This window comes from Gigantopelta aegis, chromosome 8 (assembly GCF_016097555.1).
Source record: "Gigantopelta aegis isolate Gae_Host chromosome 8, Gae_host_genome, whole genome shotgun sequence".
NCBI lineage: Eukaryota > Metazoa > Mollusca > Gastropoda > Neomphalida > Peltospiridae > Gigantopelta > Gigantopelta aegis.
Window position 1 is genome coordinate 21,821,707 of NC_054706.1, and position 20,741 is coordinate 21,842,447.

General features: G+C 37.1%; 1 protein-coding gene across 1 annotated transcript in view; it reads right to left on the minus strand.

Annotated features, from left to right (window-relative positions):
• The window catches only part of LOC121379868 (neuronal acetylcholine receptor subunit alpha-2-like), a 60,408-nt gene that overhangs the window by 38,245 nt on the left and 1,422 nt on the right, over window positions 1-20,741 (minus strand). The gene's annotated exons all lie outside the window — the stretch shown is intronic.

Sequence of the window (20,741 nt, forward strand, 5' to 3'; positions counted from 1 at the left end):
TATTACTTGGTAAATGTTTGAAAGATGATCAGCAAGATATGAATAAAGAAGGGGTATCCGATGTGAAATAATGTCCTTACAACAGTGCAAATATATGATACCACACTAGGGTTATTGAGAAGAGGAAGAAGAAGATGAAGAAGAAGAAGCAGAAAAACAAAACAAAACAAACAAACAAATAAACAAAACAAAAACCAAAAAGAAAAAAGCAGCAGCTGCTGTAGTAGTAGTGGGGGTGGTAGTAGTAGTAGTAGTAGTAGTAGTAGTAGTAGTAGTAGTAGTAGTAGTAGTAGTAATACTACTAATAGTAGTAGTAGTAGTAGTTGTAGTAGTGATAGTAGTAGTAGTAGTAGTAGTAGTAGTAGTAGTTGTAGAAGTAGAAGAAGAAACAAATGATGATGAGCACGATGATGAAGATGATGACGATGATGGTGGTGATGGTGGTGGTGGTGATGATGATGGTGATGATGATGGTGATGATGATGATGATGATGATGATGACGGAATATACATTATAAACTACGGTCAGCTATTGTTCGTAAATGTACCATTTCAGACTCGGAGCCAAAGAGAGTTGGAAAGGCTAGCACACCCCTCCCTGATTATGTATCTAGGGCTTTGAGTAATTTGTATCAGATTTAACCAACCATTGCAATACAGACTGTTTCATTAATACACTCGCTCAAATTCCGTATTGCCTTCGGCCCGCAGTTGGCGGAATATTGGCAGCAGATAAAAAAGAGTGCATTACTCATCATAATTTAGATTGAGCATCATTCTCGATGAGACTGGATCAAGTCGATCAAATTAACACCAGAATTGAGGCATCTGCTGCTGGAAGTACATGATGAATATATAATCGGTATTTGCGAGTTTCTGGATGTAGGATTGTTGGAGGACGATGATATGCAATTAAATAAAAATTATAAAGTTTATTTTGTTTAATGAATCCACTAGATCATATTAATCGTTGGCTAATGATGTCAAATATAGGGTCATTTTTCCATTAGGTAATAGGGGTATTTTATATTCATGGGTCCATAATAGACAGGGTAGCACATACCACAGCCTTAGGTTTACAAGTCGTGTGGCACTGGTTGGGGAAATGGATCGACTGGTGTAATAAGACAAATTCTGTCTGTCTGTCTGTCTCCCTTGCTGCCTGTCGTAACAAAAGTAGCCTATGTGGCGACAGGGGTTTCTTCTAAAAAAAACAGTGTCAGAATGACCATATGTTTGACGTCCAATAGCCGATGATAAGATAAAAAAATCAATGTGATCTAGTGGTGTCATTAAATAAAACAAACTTTACTTTACTTTACTCTCTCTCTCTCTCTCTCTCTCTCTCTCTCTCTCTCTCTCTCTCTCTCTCTCTCTCTCTCTCTCTCTCTCTCTCTCTCTCTCTCTCTCAACACACACAAATGAAGGGTTTCTGCCCTTGATTCTTACACAAGTACATGTAGAAAGTTCAGGGATATGTCATACTTCTCTGTTTGTTACAGCTATATCCAGCCGAGTTTAAAATTGCAGAATCCGTTTAGTAAACTAGATCAGGTAACTGTTTTATCGTTATGGATTGGATGCAGAAAATCATGAAAATAGTTGTTACAAAAAATGGGGGGAAAAAGATGAAATAATAGAAGTGATAAGTGATGAGTAATAAAAGAAAGGGAAGTGCGATTTGTCCAGACTATGAACGCAATATTTCATACCTTAGAATTAAGTTAAAAAATTAAACAGGGGGCGCAGTTGCGTTCGCGCTCCTAGAAACACCGGAAGTCTGTTACTTAATCTCCTTCGTGTGTTTCACTTTGATGTCCGGATATTGTAAGGACTGTTTTCCATCTTCGTGGATTTTGGCGCAGAACAGGCGCGAATCGCGGAAAACGGTCGCATCAAAAAATGTTTCAAGGCTTTCGGTAACAGTGATTTCATGCGGCCAGCGCTCATAGCGTGTCACAACCCACGCCAATGGAAACCACTGTTAGGTTCTTGTATTATTGTAAATTAATTTAATTAAACAGGGAACTCGATTTAATCTCAGCCTTTGTTACTGGGGTAGACTGGTTTTCTTGATTAACGAGCCATTTATTATTGGTCAACGCGCAATAAGGAAAAGGGTCAGTCGTATTCAGAAAGTTTTCCCCCTGCCCCGTTACCCGTCCTGTGAAACAAGTGAATTCTCCACGTACAATTAATTATTCCCTACTAGTAAATGAGCCAGGCTGATTGAAAATCTCTGTCCACGTGTAACGAACTGTGAAATCGTTTAGGTTCAACACGCCAAGCAGACAGTGTATTTGGAAGCAATCCCAGAGTGTGTAATTAATAGGGACGAGAGACTAGATCATGATGAACTCATTTATGTATTATTTATTTGTTTCAAAACCGGTGTTATATGTACCGATATCAAGGACCAATTGCAGAAAACATCGTAAGGTTGCATGTTAACTCTTGTAAATAAGAAAATGTCTACAGCAAAAAGAAAATTATTTTTAAATATAAAGCATATTCCATAGCCTCGGTGGTGTAGTGGTTATTCGACCTGAGGCAATAGGGATTTTTCATGCCAGTACCAGCTCCAACCCAGAGCGAGTACACCGCTAGACTCAATGGATAGGTGTAAGGCCACATACACCGAGTTTCACCCACTTCACGGGTGCGATTGTGGGTGTGTCTCCCGAGTGTATGACCCCACATGGGGGATGATTACCCAGCATTCACTGCAGGTTCCGTGTACCCCAGACTCGAGTGATACCGAGGTAGCTCAACTGACAGTAAGCGTGGAGCACGGACCTGTCAAGTGGTCCTATACTAAAATGGAAATACCGCGGCTTGACCATTCATCTCATCATCATCCATGTCTGTAATGTCCAATAAACAAAAATATCTTTGTCTCTGTGTTAAATGTTTGTGGGTTGTTTGTTTTTTAAATAAAAGAAATGTATAGTCCACAGCAAAAAAAAAAAGAAGGTGTTGTGGATAATTAAAACCTTGACGGCAATCTCCACGGCATTGCCGTTTGCCGTGGCCTATTTGTGACAAGCAATACTACTTGTCATTACAAATGGTTAATCAGTTAAAGGACGAAAGAAAGCTATTCATGAATATTTCAAACAATATTAGTTTTACTGTTTGTAGCAATATGAATTGCAGTTCAGTCGTAAAGTTAAGTTTACGTGCAGAACTATGATTACGATGTTTTGTGAAATTGGTCCAAATTCTCTAGGTTGACATCCGTGGAAGATGTTATTGTAATACATGAAGCAGTTTGTTTTGTTTAACGACACCACTAGAGTACATCGGCTATTGGATTGTAATACGTGAAAGTAAACCTGATGCTGAAACATTATCTACTCTTACATATTAGCAGCTAGGGATCTTTTATATGCATTTCCCCATAGACAACAAATCACCTACTGCAGATTTATGTATACTAATCGACAGCACCGCTAAAGTCAATGACACTCGACGATCCCAAAGGACTATCCGTGTGATGTAGTAGAGCCTATCGTCGCTTGAAGTTGCATCCTCAATTACAGCGCCATATTTCGCTAGTTCTGTTTCTATATCTAATAAATAACTATACATTAGTCGATCCCACATATAACATGTTTGCATAACTAACTCAAGAATATCAAAAGTGTAATGTGCTGCTACTCGGCGTAAACAGCGTTTTTCTGGATAATCATTGCTGGAATTTAGTTAAAAGTACATAGCATGTTTCAATTCTTGTCCACTAAAACAACAGTCAGTTATTTGTCATCATGGTGATGCAATTCAAACCGGCCTCGGTGGCATCGTGGTTACGCCATCGGACTACAGGCTGGTAGGTACAGGTTTCGCAGCCCGGTACCGGCTACAACCCAGAGCGAGTTCTTAAGGGCTCAATAGGTAGGTGTAAAGCCACTACACCTCTTCTCTCTCGCTAACCACTATCCAATATCCAACTAACAACTAACCCACTGTCCTGGACAGACAGCCCTGGTTGCTGGGGTGTGTGCCCAGGACAGCTTGCTTGAACCTTAATTGGATATAAGCACGAAAATAAGTTAAAATGAATGAATGATGCATTTTGATAAAAAGCAAACAAAATAAAAAGCATTGAATGAAATAACATGTATTTATCTTTTTGCAAGTATGTGATTAAAGGTGCATTATTTACTTTTCACAAGATAATTAAAGAAAAAATATTTTTGGTCATAATGCATCTTTAAGACTGCGCCGTTTATGTGGGTTCTAAAGAACCTCATGGCTTTTAAGAGAGTGAGTGCTGACGATCAATTCGGTGTAAATGATATTGAATTTTTGGCGAGCGTTCGTTAGAACCCACCGTTGTGTTTAAACATATTACAGTCCTATATTTTTAACAACAACAATTATAAGGTTGGGTTTCTTTCAAACTTAGTGAGCATGTTTACTGTTTTGCACAACACAATCCAAAACCAAATTAGCCCATAAGCGCCCTGCTCAATTCACACACATATGCGAATTGGGACCAAGGGGCATTAATGCGGTTTGGTACCTGTATTTGTTGTATCACGATCATATCCTATCAGTATTAATGCGGATCGATGTGATTCAGAAGTGGGTTTGTCAGTGGTACCGGTATTTTTAAACTGTAGACTTGATACATTAACCTGTCTTCAGAGTTTTATCTACATTCTATTTGTAAAGGTAAAAATGCATTATAGCTCTAAGTCTAGACATGAATTTGTATAACTTGCATATATACCACAGTAATTGATGTACACCGCTTTAATTCGTATCCCCTAAGGAAACGTACTAACTCAATGATGAAAACGGGTGCATACATTTTATATCGAATATTTGCATTGCGTTAATATAATCAAATTAAAGAAAAGTTCGCATTTCGGACGTCTGTTTGCATTGTAGCATCCTGCATGATCCGGCACGGACATATCAAATTTAACACATCCAGCTGTGGAGTTAATTACATTATAAAGTAGTTCTATATGGCGTATCGTGACGGTAAAGTCGTACTAGTCCATTAAAAGGACTGTAATTTCATACATTATTCAAATGTCAAGAGACTGTGTACCTACGATCCGACTGAACCATACGCCACCTCCGCAGATTTACACTATGACTATTTGGTGCTTACAAAACAGAACAGAACAGAACAGAACAGAATATAACTGTATTGCACCCAGGCCGTTCCACAACGCGGTTAGAACGTTAAAAGTTAATGTTTGTTTTATTCAACGACATCTCTAGAGCACATTGATGTATTTATCATTGGCTATTGGATGTCAAACATTGGATACTTTCGACATATAGTCTTAAAGAGAAAACCCGCTTAATTTTTCTATTAGTAGCAAGGGATCTTTTATATGCACCATCCCATAGACAAGATAACACATACCACGGCCTGTGATATATCGGTCGTGGTGCACTGGCTAGAACGAGAAATAGCCCAATGGGCCCACTGAAGGGGATCGATCCCAAACCGACCGCGCATCAAGCAAGCGCTTTTACCACTTGGCTACGTCCCGCCTCTACGGCATTAGAGGTGCATGCATAATACACTGAATGCATATGACAAGATGGTTTACATGAGGATGAACTATTCACATAGTAATATATAATAATACATAATACATGTATGTATCTACTTGTATGTATAGTAATATATAATAATACATAATACATGTATGTATCTACTTGTCTATATAGTAAGTAACAGTAACTGTAACAGTAGTAATGCAGCGATGATAATCGTAATAATAATCATAATCATAATAATAATAATAATAATAATAAGTAGTAGTAGTAGTAGTAGTAGTAGTAGTAGTAGTAGTACTGGTAGTAGTATTAGTATTGATAATGGTAGTTTTGGTAGTGTTAGTAGTAGTAGTAGTAGTAGTAGTAGTAGTAGTAGTAGTAGTTGTTGTTGTTGTTAAATTTTGTTTGTTTAATGACACCACTAGAGCACATTAATTTGTTAATAATCGACTATTGTATGTCATATATTTGGTAATTTTTACGTATAGTCTTAGAGAGAAAACCGGCTACATTTTACCATTAGGCCAAGTAGCAAGGGAGTTTTGTATATGCACCATCCCACAGGCAGGATAGCACATGTATCAGCTATGGTGCACTGGCTGGAGCGAAAAATAGCCCAATGGGCCAACAGACAGGGATCGATCCCAGGCTGACCGCGCATCAAGAAAGCGCTTTACCACTGGGCTACGTTCTGCCCTATAGTAGTAGTAGTGGTAGTGGTAGTGGTAGTGGTAGTGGTAGTGGTAGTAGTAGTAGTAGTAGTAGTAGTAGTAGTAGTAGTAGTAGTGGTAGTGGTAGTAGTGGTAGTGGTAGTGGTAGTGGTAGTGGTAGTGGTAGTGGTAGTGGTAGTGGTAGTGGTAGTGGTAGTGGTGGTAGTGGTAGTGGTAGTGGTAGTGGTAGTGGTAGTGGTAGTGGTGGTAGTGGTAGTGGTAGTGGTAGTGGTGGTAGTAGTAGTGGTAGTGGTAGTGGTAGTGGTAGTGGTAGTAGTGGTAGTAGTAGTAGTAGTAGTAGTAGTAGTAGTAGTAGTAGTAGTAGTAGTAGTAGTAGTAGTATAACTAGAAACCATTTTTGATTATGACACGGGTTATTCAGTTACCGGGGCTTTTAAAAACCTGGTAAATTATGTTTATAAATTTTGCCAACTTTTTAATACACTTATTCTCTTACTACTTATTAGTTCTTTAATTTGTAGGTGCTAACAAGGTTGAGAGATCCATTGATTCAAATATTTTAAGTTTACACTTAACCGATTGATTATTGTCTTTAGATTTCGCTTACTCTATACATGACTTTAGTTGATTGCCGTTTTAATTGGGCCTTGGTAGTTTTAAAATTGTTTAATTTGCTAAAAGGGACTCCAAGATATTTGAATTCCTTAACATTTTCAAGAACATATTTTCCGAGTTTGAAAGTAAGTTTGTATAATTTATTTTTGTCATTTTCGTTAAAATTAAAACTTATTTTTTTTTAGACATTTACCGTTAGTTCCCATGTATTACAGTACTGATCGAAACCATTTAAATGGTGTTTTAAATCAGCGGCATTGGTAGCTAGGTGGATGCCCCTGACGACCGGGACTTGTGTGTTTTCATTGATGGGGGTAATTCCTTCACACTCAGTAATAATTAATTATGTTTCTATGCCATTTAGCTATAATAAAAATAAGACTGGGGATAAATGTTCACCCTCAACGATCAATATACATGGTGTTCAGTACTACTAATCAGTCACGATGATCTGATCCTGAATACAGGAATCCCATCGGCTGAATTAACAAAAAAACCTAAAACAATGTGTGTGTGGGGGGGGGGGGGGGGGGGGAGTGTATGTGTGTATGTGTGTGCGTGGGTGTTGTTGTGGGGGTTTTTTTTTGGGGGGGGTTGGCGGGGGGGGGGGGTCGGATTCGAGACATTTCACGTCGTGGTTGATCAGTCAGTTTTATCCTTCCGTGCCCGCGCCATGCCAAACAACAACAACAACAACAAAACATCCTCAAAACAACAACAACAACAACAAAACAAAAACACCCCGCACTCGTGGAAATGCAACTCATACGAAAGTTAAAACAAAGTTAAAACAAAGCTAAAACAAAGAACGTTTACAAAGAATGTAGCCCGAGTACTTAGCGTGAGCGTATCCAAGAGAACTGACCAAGATGACCTGCCTGCCCACCTACAGATAAAGTTCCCAATTTCGAACAATTATTACAAGCTTGTTTACAATATTCATTGATGTGCCCTTCTCATGGAGTTATATACGTCTCAGTTTACTCGCGGTCCGACCTTAATATATTTCATGGGACCGCTCGTCTTCTGCTGTTTCAAGGCGATTATATCTGTCCAAATGTCCGTCTAGTTCTCCAACGGAAGAGTACTCGGGTTTCGTAGACATTGATGACCGTAATCAGTTTTTTAATGTATTAACTCAGGAAGTATGTGTACCACTCAGACACCCCAAGGATCCCAGAGCGAAACGAATAAAAAATAAGTAAATCAGTTGTCACAGCGCAGACAGTTGTGTAACCACCAGAGTGTTTTCCCGTAACCAACGGTCGAGTCTCTCTTAGCCCCATCACCCACAACTTACTCTCTTTTTCTTCTTCTACTTTGCTTTCTTTCTTCTTCTTTTTTTTGAGATTGTCTGAACGAAAGGGTTGAATAGGTTATAACTGCATGTAGCAGCAGTGGTAGTGCTAGTGGTGGTAGTAGTAGTAGTGGTAATGGTAGTAGTAGTAGTAGTAGTAGTAGTAGTAGTAGTAGTAGTAGTAGTAGTAGTAGTAATAGTAGTGGTAGTAGTGGTAATAGTAGCAGTGGTATTAGTGGTAATGGTATTAGTGGTAATGGTAGTAGTAGTAGTAGTAGTAGTAATAGTAGTAGTAGTAGTAGTAGTAGTAGTAGTAGTAGTAGTAGTAGTAGTAGTAGTGGTAATAGTAGTAGTAGTAGTAGTAGTAGTAGTAGTGGTAATAGTAGCAGTGGTAGTAGTGGTAATGGTAGTAGTAGTAGTAGTAGTAGTAGTAGTAGTAGTAGTAGTAGTAGTAGTAGTAGTAGTAGTAGTAGTAGTAGTAGTAGTTGTTGTTGTTGTTGTTGTAGTCATAGTAGTATAGTAGTAGTAATAGCAAGAGTAGTATTATAGTAGTAGTAGTAGTAGCAGTAATAACAGTTACTGTAGTGGTAGTAGTAGTGGTAGTAGTAGTAGTAGTAGTAGTAGTAGTAGTAGTAGTAGCTGTAGTAGTAGTAGTAGTAGTAGTAGTAGTAGTAGTAATAGTACTAGTAGTAGTAGTAGTAGTAGTAGTAGCAACAGCAGTAATAGCAGATACTGTAGTAGTAGTAGTAGTAGTAATAGTAGTAGTAGTAATAGCAGTTATTGTAGTAGTAGTAGTAGTAGTGTAGTAGTAATAACAGTTGTACTATAGTAGTAGCAGTAATAGCAGTTACTGTAGTAGTATTAGTATCAGTAGTGGTAGTAGTGTAGTAGTAGTAGTGTAGTAGTAGTAGTAGTAGTAGTAGTAGTAGTAGTAGTAGTAGCAGTAGTAGTAGTAGTGTTATAGTAGTAGTAGTGTTATAGTAGTAGTAGTAGTAGTAGTGATAGTAGTACTAGTAGTAGTAATAGTAGTAGTAGTGGTGGTAGTAGTCGTAAAAGTAGTAGTAGCATCAGCAGTGGTAGTAGTAGCTGAAGTAGTAGTAGTAATAGTAGTAGTAGTAGCTGTAGTAGTAGTAGTAGTAGTAGTAGTAGTAGTAGTAGTAGTAGTAGTAGTAGTAGTATTAGTGGTGGTGGTAGTAGCAGTTATAGTAGGGGTACCGATGTTGATTGCAACAATAGTAACAAGAAATATACGTGTTACATAAACAGGATTTGTTTTTAAATGCTAATATGATAATTTATTTTTTCATCAGGCAATTACATTTTGATGTTGAAAAATAGTTTTTGAACGCAAAAATTAACGAAATACAATGGTAACAACTATACTGTGAATTTCCATTACGTGGTTCTCAGGAACAGACACTATCACAAATTGGCGCTAAGCTTAAACCAATATTTTGCATTACGTTTACATTAGTATCCATCTACAAGGCGAACAAAGACTTCAAAGGTTTTTAAAAATCTGTTATTTAATTTAGCAGTGTTTTAATAATTAATGATTTGCTAGTAACTAATCTATTTTGGAGTACCGCGATTATTGATTTGCTTTATAGGTCAAATAAAATGTTCAAGTGACGTATTTACAAATTATCGGAATCGTAACTGTTTATTTCTTATGCAGTAATTGAAGATAATATTTGCCATACGAGGCTAAAGCGAAATAAAACACAAGAAAAAAAATGAATTTTGTTTTGTTTAATGACACGACTAGACATTGGTTAATTAATCATCAGTTATTGGATATGAAACATTTGATAATGTTGACATTTACCGGTAGTCATCAGAGAAAACCCGCCACATTTTACCATCGTGCAGCAAGGGATCTTTTATATGCACTTTCCCAAAGACAAGTAAGCACATACCATGACCTTTGACCAGTTTTGATGCACTGATTGGAACGAGAAAAATAGAACACCTGATTGCACGACTGTGATGCTAATACAACAATAGTCGGTTCTTCTTGGTTAAAATCACTGACCTGACGGCGGGATTTAGCTTAGGTGATTGAGTGTTCGCCCGAGGTGCCTGTGTCGCAGGATCGAACCACCGGAGTGGATCCATTCAATGGAATCTGGGTTTTTTCTCGTTACAACCAAAGCACCAAAGACCGTTGTATGTGCCTTTCTGTCTGTGGGGAAATGTATATAAAAGATCCCTTGCTGCTAGTGGGGAAATGTAGCGGGTTTCCTCTAATGACTACGAGTCAGTATTAGCAAATGTTTGACATCCAATAGCCGATGATTAATTAAATAATGTGGTATAGTGGTGTCGTTAAACAAAACAAACTTTAAAGGAACTGACCTGGTTTCCCAGGTAAGATTTAATTTTACAAAAATAAATTTCTTTTTAGGTTTTACATAAAATGCATTCAGAACTACTACAAATAACAGAAAAGAAAAGCCCACCTTAAACTAGTCAAAATTAATTAATTAATTAAAATGCTATGAGAAAAGTGTAATTCAACGGTCAAAATCTGTATGTTGCTACGACAGGTTTTAATGCCATGCATATATTTGTATGTGTCCGCATTCCCTTACCACCACTTGTCTCGTAGTTTTAACTACTCTGAGATAAATTCTTTGTTGAAAAATATTTAGATTTATGCACCCTTTTTGGACAAAGATAAATCATTTATTCTGTTATCTGAATCGCTATTCCAATGTTCATTCTGAATGACATATTTCATTCTACGATTGCATCTCAGATCGTATCGTAATGGAAATGTCTGCATGTACAGCCGGCAAGACGACGTTGTTACGATGGTAAATATGAGAAAGATTTACATTATGTGATTACAACAACGAAATATGCTACTAGTACAGACTTAATGGATAAATCTGACCACAATGGTTACATTATTTGAGAGCTTAATTTCTCATCAAATCAGTTCCTTTAAAAACATCATCAATAATATACTGTTTAATTTGTTCATCGCCGACAATATGAGCGGTTTTGATTTGAGTACAAGTATAGTGTATGGTCGTGCAATTTGAACGACAAACTGTAATTCATGATCAAGACCGTATATTTGCACAATGCAGAATCCAATGGGCATTTGGCTAAACAGTGGTTGATTCCATGAATATATATCTAGTGCCTACCCTAAAGGAGGACAGCCACTCCCGTGGAGATCCTTTACAGGGTATTTCATCCCTGTTACACACAAACAAAGAAGACTGCCATTTCAGGGTTCAATGCAGACATTTTATTCCACTTGCTGCTGGCTAGTAAATGCCATATATTCACTAGCCAAATATCTGCGTCCACTCTCCAGAGTATAACCTAATATAATATTTTATAAAATACATGTATGGCGTAGGCCTCAGTATTCGACAACTTGAAAGAAGAAATAGATCCAAGTTTTGTCTATGCATTATACCCTGGTTAGAGCATGATTTGAGTGGCGCAATGAACAGTATGCAATAACTGACCAGACGACCCAGTATTCAACCAGTTCCTAATTAACCAAGATAAAACTCAATTCTGAAGTTATGAACATTAACTTAACTTTATCATCTGCTATACAGCGCTTTTGGAAGAAAGATTGTTTACCCTAGTACTGTGATTGTTCAAAATACTTTGAGAAAATCTATGTACTGCTTACTTAAAAGAAGCATAACAATACACTGGTTGAATACTGATGCTATTACTCCAATATGTGTTGTTATACACACTATGAATTGAATGAATGAATGAATGAATGAATGAATGTTTAACGACACTCCAGAACGAAAAATACATCGGCTATTGTTTGTCAAACTATGGTAAATGCATACACAATATGAACTCTAAGGAATACTAGCTTTTATACAGAAATCGTTTAATGCATCAACGATATAAACGGACATTAGCTGTCCGACTCACGATCAATTAAACTTTAGATTTGTTTCGAAATTCTGTAACACTAATTACTAAGCTATTAATAACTGATGATTTCATAGCCATGTTAGGAGCAGGACGTAGTCGATGGGCGTTCGGTTTGGGATCGATCCCCGTCAGTGGACTCATTAGGCTATTTCTCGCTCCAGCTATTGCACCAAAACTGATACATCAAAGGCCGTGGTATGTGCTATCCTGTCTATGGGATGGTGCACGTAAAAGATCCCTTGCTGCTAATCGAAAAGAGTAGCCCATGAAGTGGCGTCAGCGGGTTTCCTCCGTCAATATCTGTGTGGTCCGTAACCATATGTCCGATGCCATATAACAGTAAATAAAATATCTTGAGTGTGTCGATAAATAAAACATTTCCTTCCTTCCTTCATAGACACTTTCAATTTTTGTTTCACTTACTAGGCCCCTATATTTTGTACTCACCAGTTGGCTACTACTTTTTAATAAACTGTCATCTGTGAACAACCGTTACTGCAAATGTGAATGTTTTACTATCCGTGTAGAGCCCTGCATTTCTAGAAGAGATATTAGGTTTCAACGGATATTATCTAGTCATTCTGGCGCATGATCTGCTGTATTAGAGAACAAACCCACTATAGTCACATTACATAATCTTGTCGATTAGTGGCTCAAAATGTAAATCTGAACGAACGAGACATTTTATTTTGTTTAACGACACCACTAGAGGGTATTGATTAATTAAATATCGACTACTGGATGTTAAACAGTTTGTCATTCTGAAATATGTCTTCAGATGAAAGCCGTTATTATTTTCCAATAGTACCGGTGGATCAAAGCACCTTTATTGACAAGAATAAACTATTCCTCGTGCTAATACTTTGTAAGAAGCCATTAAATACTTCTTACATGTGCATGTACATGTACAATTTCTATGAGGACAATAGGAAAGTTAGATACTGTTGATGGTGGCTATGGGAAAATAAACACAGCTTTTGTTTTAGTCCGTTTTCCGTTCGACGTACTTAAATACGCCTCTCTCAACTGAAGTCACCAAACTGAATTCAGTTTGCTTAGCAGAGTGTTTAACTAAGTCTCGAAATCACTTTGAATTATCGAGCCAGCGATCTTGACAAATACACAAATACAAAACGAATAAAGTCTCAAAATGCATTTTTGATGTACACAAATCTTACACGGGTATTGATTGGAAAACTTATTCTTGTCCGACTGTGTAACATTCGAAGCATTCTTGCCGTGAAAAATGGAAATATCGACATATCTGTGTCAAAAATAAGCATGACCTTCCAAGTGTTTTAATACACACTAACACCGAAAAGTAAATAGAGAACCACGCGATTTTTAATATTGTTTTGTGAGTAATATTTTTCAGGGTTTTTGTGTGTATGTGTGTGTGTGTGGGGGGGGGGGGGGGGGGGGGGTGTTCAGAGAAATGAATCCAAGCAGTGGTGTCATAAAGGATGGAAATATCGACAGAATTGTGTTAGAATTAAAAGGTTACCCGTGTCTTTGTAGTACAGACCAACATGGAAAAAAATACACAAGAAAAATGTAATTTGGTTTTGTGGGATTTCTGCCTTTAATAAATCAAAATGAACCAAATTTCTTTCAAATACGTTTAGCTTAGAATCTCCATTAACTTTTTAACGTATATTTTATGTGGCTATCGGAAGATAACGTATCTTTTATGCAGTTTACTAAATAGTCAGAAGACTGACACTATAGCTGAGTTAAAAAAATTGTTTTGTTTAACGACACCATTAGAGCATATTGATTAATTAATTATCTGCTATTGGATGTCAAACATTTGGTAATTCTCACTCGTAGTCAACAGAGGAAACCCGCTACATTTTTTCCAAATCCAGCAAGCGATTTTTTTTATGCACTTTCCCCACAGACAGGATAATACATACCACGGTCTTTCATATATCAGTCGTGGTGTATTGGCTGGAACGAGAAATAGCGCAATGGGCCTATAGCTGTTGCGTCTTGTTCGAGAGTTATCAGAGTAAATTATACGGTTCCTTCATCTATTTACATGTTGAACACATTTCATCCAGCGGTCTACACACGTGTTTCAATTTAAGAAAGCAAAGAAACAGTTCTTCCTTAATACAGGTTTAATCTTATCTGAGGTCGGACTCGGGATGGGCGTGTCCGTGGCCCTGGTGGTACACGAACACGTTAAACTAGTTATCTATCTATCTAATTTCGTTTTGACCGCCCGATCTAATCTAGCGACCAAATTTAATGAGTAGAGTTTTCTTTATTAATTATATTAATTAGAGATGCACATACATTTTTTAAAGGCCCACTATTTAATTGTTGGATGTAAATTTCAAAATTGTCCCTTTAATTTGTTCTGTCCCAGAGCAAGTCACTGGCTATTCAGAGACAGGCCCCGGGACGGACATGTTCGAAACTCTAGTGGTATATGAGCACGTAAAAAATTATTCGCACTCGCACAAGTTGAGTGCGTCGTTAAATGAAACATTTTCCTTCAGACAAAACGGATCTGCTCGGGAGTTACCTGATAACACTAATTATCAGTGATATTGGGATTTCCACGTCACTCAAGCGTCACTGGAATTTGCATTTAAACAAGAATTCCACTGATTTAAATGCCTTGCTTATCATAAACTCATTCGGTGTGAATGTATTTAAATGTGTAAGCCATTATATATATAATATTATGCATAAATTGTGATGTAAAATTAATTATTAACTCTTTCTTTAAAAATAATATTTAATTCGAAAACATAAATATTATTAAAAATTGTGTTTTTGTTGGGTCCCCCCACCTTAAATGTGCAGTAAGAGGAGCATTGATCTGTGCAAACCGTCCTCGGTGGCGTCGTGGTTAGGCCATCGGTCTACAGGCTGGTAGGTACTGGGTTCGGATCCCAGTCGAGGCATGGGATTTTCAATCCAGATACTGACTCCAAACCCTGACAGAAACATCGAAACGCCTAGTTCATAGAGTGGAGGCAACGCGTTACCTCTCTTTATTTTGTGTGTGGTCCTGACAAATATGTCGAGAGCATCATTAAATAATACCATTTATCAAACGTAAAAGTGGCTATTCATAATGTTAATAAATTCAGTTTTATGAAACGTAAAAGTGGCTATTCATAATGTTAATAAATTCAGTGTTATGAAACGTAAAAGTGGCTATTCATAATGTTAATAAATTCAGTTTTATGAAACGTAAAAGTGGCTATTCATAATGTTAATAAATTCAGTTTTATGAAACGTAAAAGTGGCTATTCATAATGTTAATAAATTCAGTTATATGAAATTATACTGATTTGGTTTATAATTGAAGAGTTCTTACATTGTAATCACATAAAGTCATTAGGCTGACAAAATAATATTTTTGGCAGTTTTATTCGTGTTTGTTCGAGTTAGTTATATTATAACACGCACATAATATTAATAGTAAAAAGCAGCATGTCACTAGGCCCGTAGGAAGACAACACCCCCCCCCCCCCCTCCACAGTGTACGTTTTTTTGCACTTATAAATAAATATCAGCATATGCTTTGTGCCTCCCCCACTAGAGATTGTGCCCCACACTAAGGATTGTGCCTGCCTCCCCTATCACCACACACACACACACACACACACACACACACACACACACACACACACTTTCGATATCGTTTTTACGGGTCTAGGCACAGAAGTGAACTTACCTTTTAATTTTATTTACAAAACAAATAACTTGCATTGTACTTAAACATTTATTGTTAGTCATATTTATTTAGACTGGTTGTTTAAGGTTATTTGTATTTAAAATGTTGACTTGTTTTATGCATTTCTCTTTCAGATATAACTATACGTCGGGTGAGATGTAATTATTTTCAAACTTAACCAACCATAAAGTAATGGTCATTTCTGGGGTGTGCCACAATGCCACATTTTCGTCATCACACATGTATTAAAATAAAACAATTTGTATCAAGAAAAAAGAAAAAAAAACATTCGCTAAGCTTAATTTAATTCAGGTGTTTCCCTCATCCTATTCTGCAAAGCTGCCTCCACTGTACCGAGACTCTCAACTATACGGGTGACAATATTGTAGGATTAGGCTAAAATTGCAAAATGTACATGTATTCAGTGTTGTCATAATCCTTGCTAACGGATACCTATACGGATTAAGTTTTAAATGGTTTGGAGAGAGAGAGAGAGAGAGAGAGAGAGAGAGAGAGAGAGAGAGAGAGAGAGAGAGAGAGAGAGAGAGAGAGAGAGAGAGTGTGAGAGTGAGAGAGAGAGAGAGAGAGAGAGAGAGAGAGAGAGAGAGAGAGAGAGAGAGAGAGAGAGAGAGAGAGCTCTGTTTAAGTAGGGCTCTGTTTAAGTAGGGCTGTTAACCCAGCAGACCATCATGACGGAAAATAGTTTTTTCTAATGCACAGTGGACACGCGATATCTATTTTAACATTACCTCAGAACTAATTTCCTACATCCAAGCAGCGTCACGCTATTATTGAAATGTCCATACTGTCGTACTATTTGATGATAGAGATATTACAGAGATACAGATATGGCTGTGAGCGTGTGTGTTCTGGCGAGTTTATCGAGATGTTCAAAATACAACATAAATGCTTGGGTATGTTTACTTTTGAGTGTATTGGAAACCATAGAAACGACCGTTGATGCAAAGTTGTAAACACATGGAATCATACGTATAATCAATACTTCCGTCTATCTAAGCCTTGAAATTCAGTCTAATTCCATTTCATATACGCCGTTAGTAGCCAGCATCGTATATCATATTGTAGATTATAGACAAGAATATAGTTCGCCGATGAAGATTTAGTATTGAGGGAATATGAACCAGTATTGAGCCAAATAAGCTATGCATTTTTAAAATCGTATTAAAGTGATTATCTTGAGTTTCTTGCATTGCAAGATGTTTTTGACTGATAAAATGTTGTACCGACTTGTATTACATATCAAATATATTTTCGTGTTTAGAATATCAGTGTCTGTATATTCAATGTATTCCTGATCATCCACATATTTCTAAGCAGCTCAAACTGGATTTGGTATCCCAATAATTCAGTACGCATGACACAAATACACATATTAGGAAATAAAATGAAGTCTGGCCAAGTGCACACACTAGGACCATCAGGAACATGTTTAATTTTCAAACACTAGGACCATCAGGAACATGTTTAATTTTCAAACACTAGGACCATCAGGAACATGTTTAATTTTCAACCACTAATATTTTGTTTACAAACATATTTTTAGTTGTAAATACAGTCATTAAAAAGTCGCTGTTTGTCGACGTCATCCTATCAATCGCCGTAAACTAAAGATAGTCCATTCAAACGCATATAAAACATAAGACAATGAATGGAATCGACCGCTAAACTCTGTGTCACACTTTAGCAAAGTAGCTTGAAAAGATTAATAATTGTTATGTCGTGATTGTGGAGTCTTATCTACGGTCTCGTAAATTATTACCTTGGTTATTACTGCGGTTCAAGCGCAATCACCCATAATAATAATAATAGTTACATATGAACTGGTGAACGGTAATGGTTGCAAATTTGTAATCACTGATTTTCATATAATAATTTCTTATCTTATTTTACCAGAAGTCACGCCATAGTACAACATTTGAGAAAAGACTTCTTATAAATCAAGAGTTGAATGATAATAAAGAACAATCAATCACCATAACATTTAAAACAATAGTTTTAAAGTTTTCTGTTCTTTTTGTTTCTCTTCTAAATCGTAATTGCTAATATATACCTATCTTTGTCTTGGCGACTTATTTGGAACAGAAATTACTGTTTAATGTTTAACAATAACAATGTGTAATTATAAAGCAATATCACATTTAGATAATAATATATAAAACGCATTTCTATATATTTATAAATTTTAAGCATCTGTAAATGAATCATCTGTCTATGAATATTCTAGCCAGTGGTCCACAACTGGTGTAACAAATGCCGTGGTATATACTATCCTGTCTGTGGGATGATGCATATAAAAAGATCCCTTGCTGCTAATCAAAAAGAGTAGCCTTTGAAGTGGCGACAGCGGGTTTCTTCTCTCAATATCCGTGTGGTCCTTAACCATATGTCCGACGCCATATAACCATAAATAAAATGTGTCGAGTGCATCGTTAAATAAAACATTTCCTTTCTGTCTATGAATATAGTTTTATATATACGTGTATTAACTCTGGGATGAGCCAGTTGTCACAATTAGGTCGCAAATGATCTGTTATTATTCAAGTACCAATTAATTAAAATTACTGCCAGATGAAAGTGTCTACGGATACATTTGTTAAATAATATAATTGACTTAGCATTTACTACATTTAACGTGCCCATCTCCTTTCAAGGTTCAGGCACTTATAATAAGTATAATCGTCTAGTTACTCGCATTTAGGACCAGTGGGGAAAAAATGGAAGTGATGATGATAACTTGTTTAACGTGCCCATATACCACTAGGGTTTCGAACACGCCCATCCCGAGTCCGACCTCCGATAAGATCGGTGACCTGACTCGGGATGGAGGGGGGGGGGGGGGGGGGGTAGAGTTGAAAATGGGCAGAATTTTGAAAATAGCAATTAGTAAAGAAAACAAAAACAAAAAAAACTTACAAGCCAAAAATAAAAAGAATTGACTGCTCGGCCGAATAATATTTATATAATTTGGAGCATTTTAGAAGGACGGTCCAAAATTAAATAAGAGAAAGAAGAGAGGATCGGACTATTTAATAATAATTAAAAAAAAGAGAGTAATTTCGACATAATCTTTTGAAAGCAGATCTAAAAGTTTAAAGTCCGATCGATATGTCCACGTGAGTGGCCTCGTTAAGGCCGTTTGGGTGCACAGCTTATAGGGACGAGATGGGTTGCATCCCGTCAAGAAAACCCCTAGATTGACAGTCGATAGACGTTGAAGGTTTAGTGCTGTGCTGAAATACAGATCTTGAGAAGCCGGATCCGTCTGAACGAGAGAGAGTATCAGACTAGGGTATAGTCCAGTCGTCATGGGTTGGTATAGTGGTGCGGACGGGCCCGACTCCGGAGGATACGAGATGGTATCACTATAAAGCAAATAAAGTCTAGAAAAGAGTAGTAGGGGCCGACCCCGCTTCCTATTTCTTCTTAGAGTGGGGCGGTCAATCTTCCAGTGCTGCTAGGACAGGCTCGGACATGTAGAGACTAAACGCGAACAACCGTGGCGTTCTGCAGAATGGCCGTCATACGAGTCACGAAAAAACAAGTCAACATAATCAGACGAAGAAATGACGTGGAGGCGAGGAATCACGCTAAAAAAGAATCCAACCTGGTGGTGCAGACTGTCGAAACGAGAAGCGTTCCAGCGTTCAATCAGTTCCAATGGCCGCATACATCCCAGTAGAAAACTTCATTTCGCTGACAAAAACAACAAAATGAAGGATCCCCAAGTCGAGCACACGAAAGCACGTGCAGTGTGCACCAGCGAAACAAACACGTCTTACCGCGTGGAGCTCCAGACTGGGAATGAATGGAAGTGAAGCAACTTTTTTGATAATACTGTTTAAAAATTATTTGTATAAATGGTATCTTGCAAATCGTGTAGTCACAAATACGGTATGTACTTGCCCTGGTATTCGCCAGTTGCCAGTAGCACCGGTAGAAAAATTATATCCAAATGAAAGAACTTTTAGACAATACTTTTAAAAGACTGTAGAATGGTTACTTGCAATCGTTTAACCATAAATTTAACTACGCTTACCCCTTTGTCATTCCAAAACAGCACCATTAGAGAAATAGTCAAGTAAAACAACTTTCACTTTATAATATTTTAAAAATGTAAACAATACTAATTAGGCATTTAGAAAATAAGTAATATATATACCATGTGTGTGATATATATATATATGTGTGTGTGTGTGTGTGTGTGTATATATATATATATATATATATATGTATGTATGTATGTATGTATGTATGTATGTATGTATGTATGTATGTATATATATATATATATATATATATATATATATATATATATATATATATATATATATAATACCCATTTCGTCTTTGGTTCTCACTGCCGGGCAACACCAGTAAAGAAATACCCAAGTGAATCAACTTTTAGACAATACTTCTTGAAGATTGCAAAAATGGTTCCTTGTAATCATCTAGTCATAAGTATATATAACCAGCGTCAAAACATAAAGCAAAAAACGTCTTTACGACGATCATCTTGTGACCGTTAAACCTGTGATTTTGGGTGGAAAATAGTGACCGCTGGCCGTTAAGGACAAGTGACTGTTATGTACAGGTCAAATAAAGAAGGAAATGCATTGGGGGGATTTATAGTGGCCGTTATAGGCAGGTGACCGTTATGTACAGGTGACCGTTATACCAGGTTCGACTGTATATATATATATATATATATATATATATATATATATACAGTCAAATCTGTTGTAACGGCCACCTGTAATCAGCGGTCACCTGCCTTAAGCGGCCACCTTTTTCCCTCCCAAACGATTTATAATGTATATGCACCTGTAATAAGCGGCCACCTGTCTAACGCGGCCAGCGGCCACCTAAATCGGATCCCAAATCGATAAAATACCTGTATTAAGCGGCCACAGTAAAGTTTTACTATTATATAAAAAGGGATATTTAACAACAGCGATAAGGTGCAGCAAATAGGTGATCTTCACACCTTCAG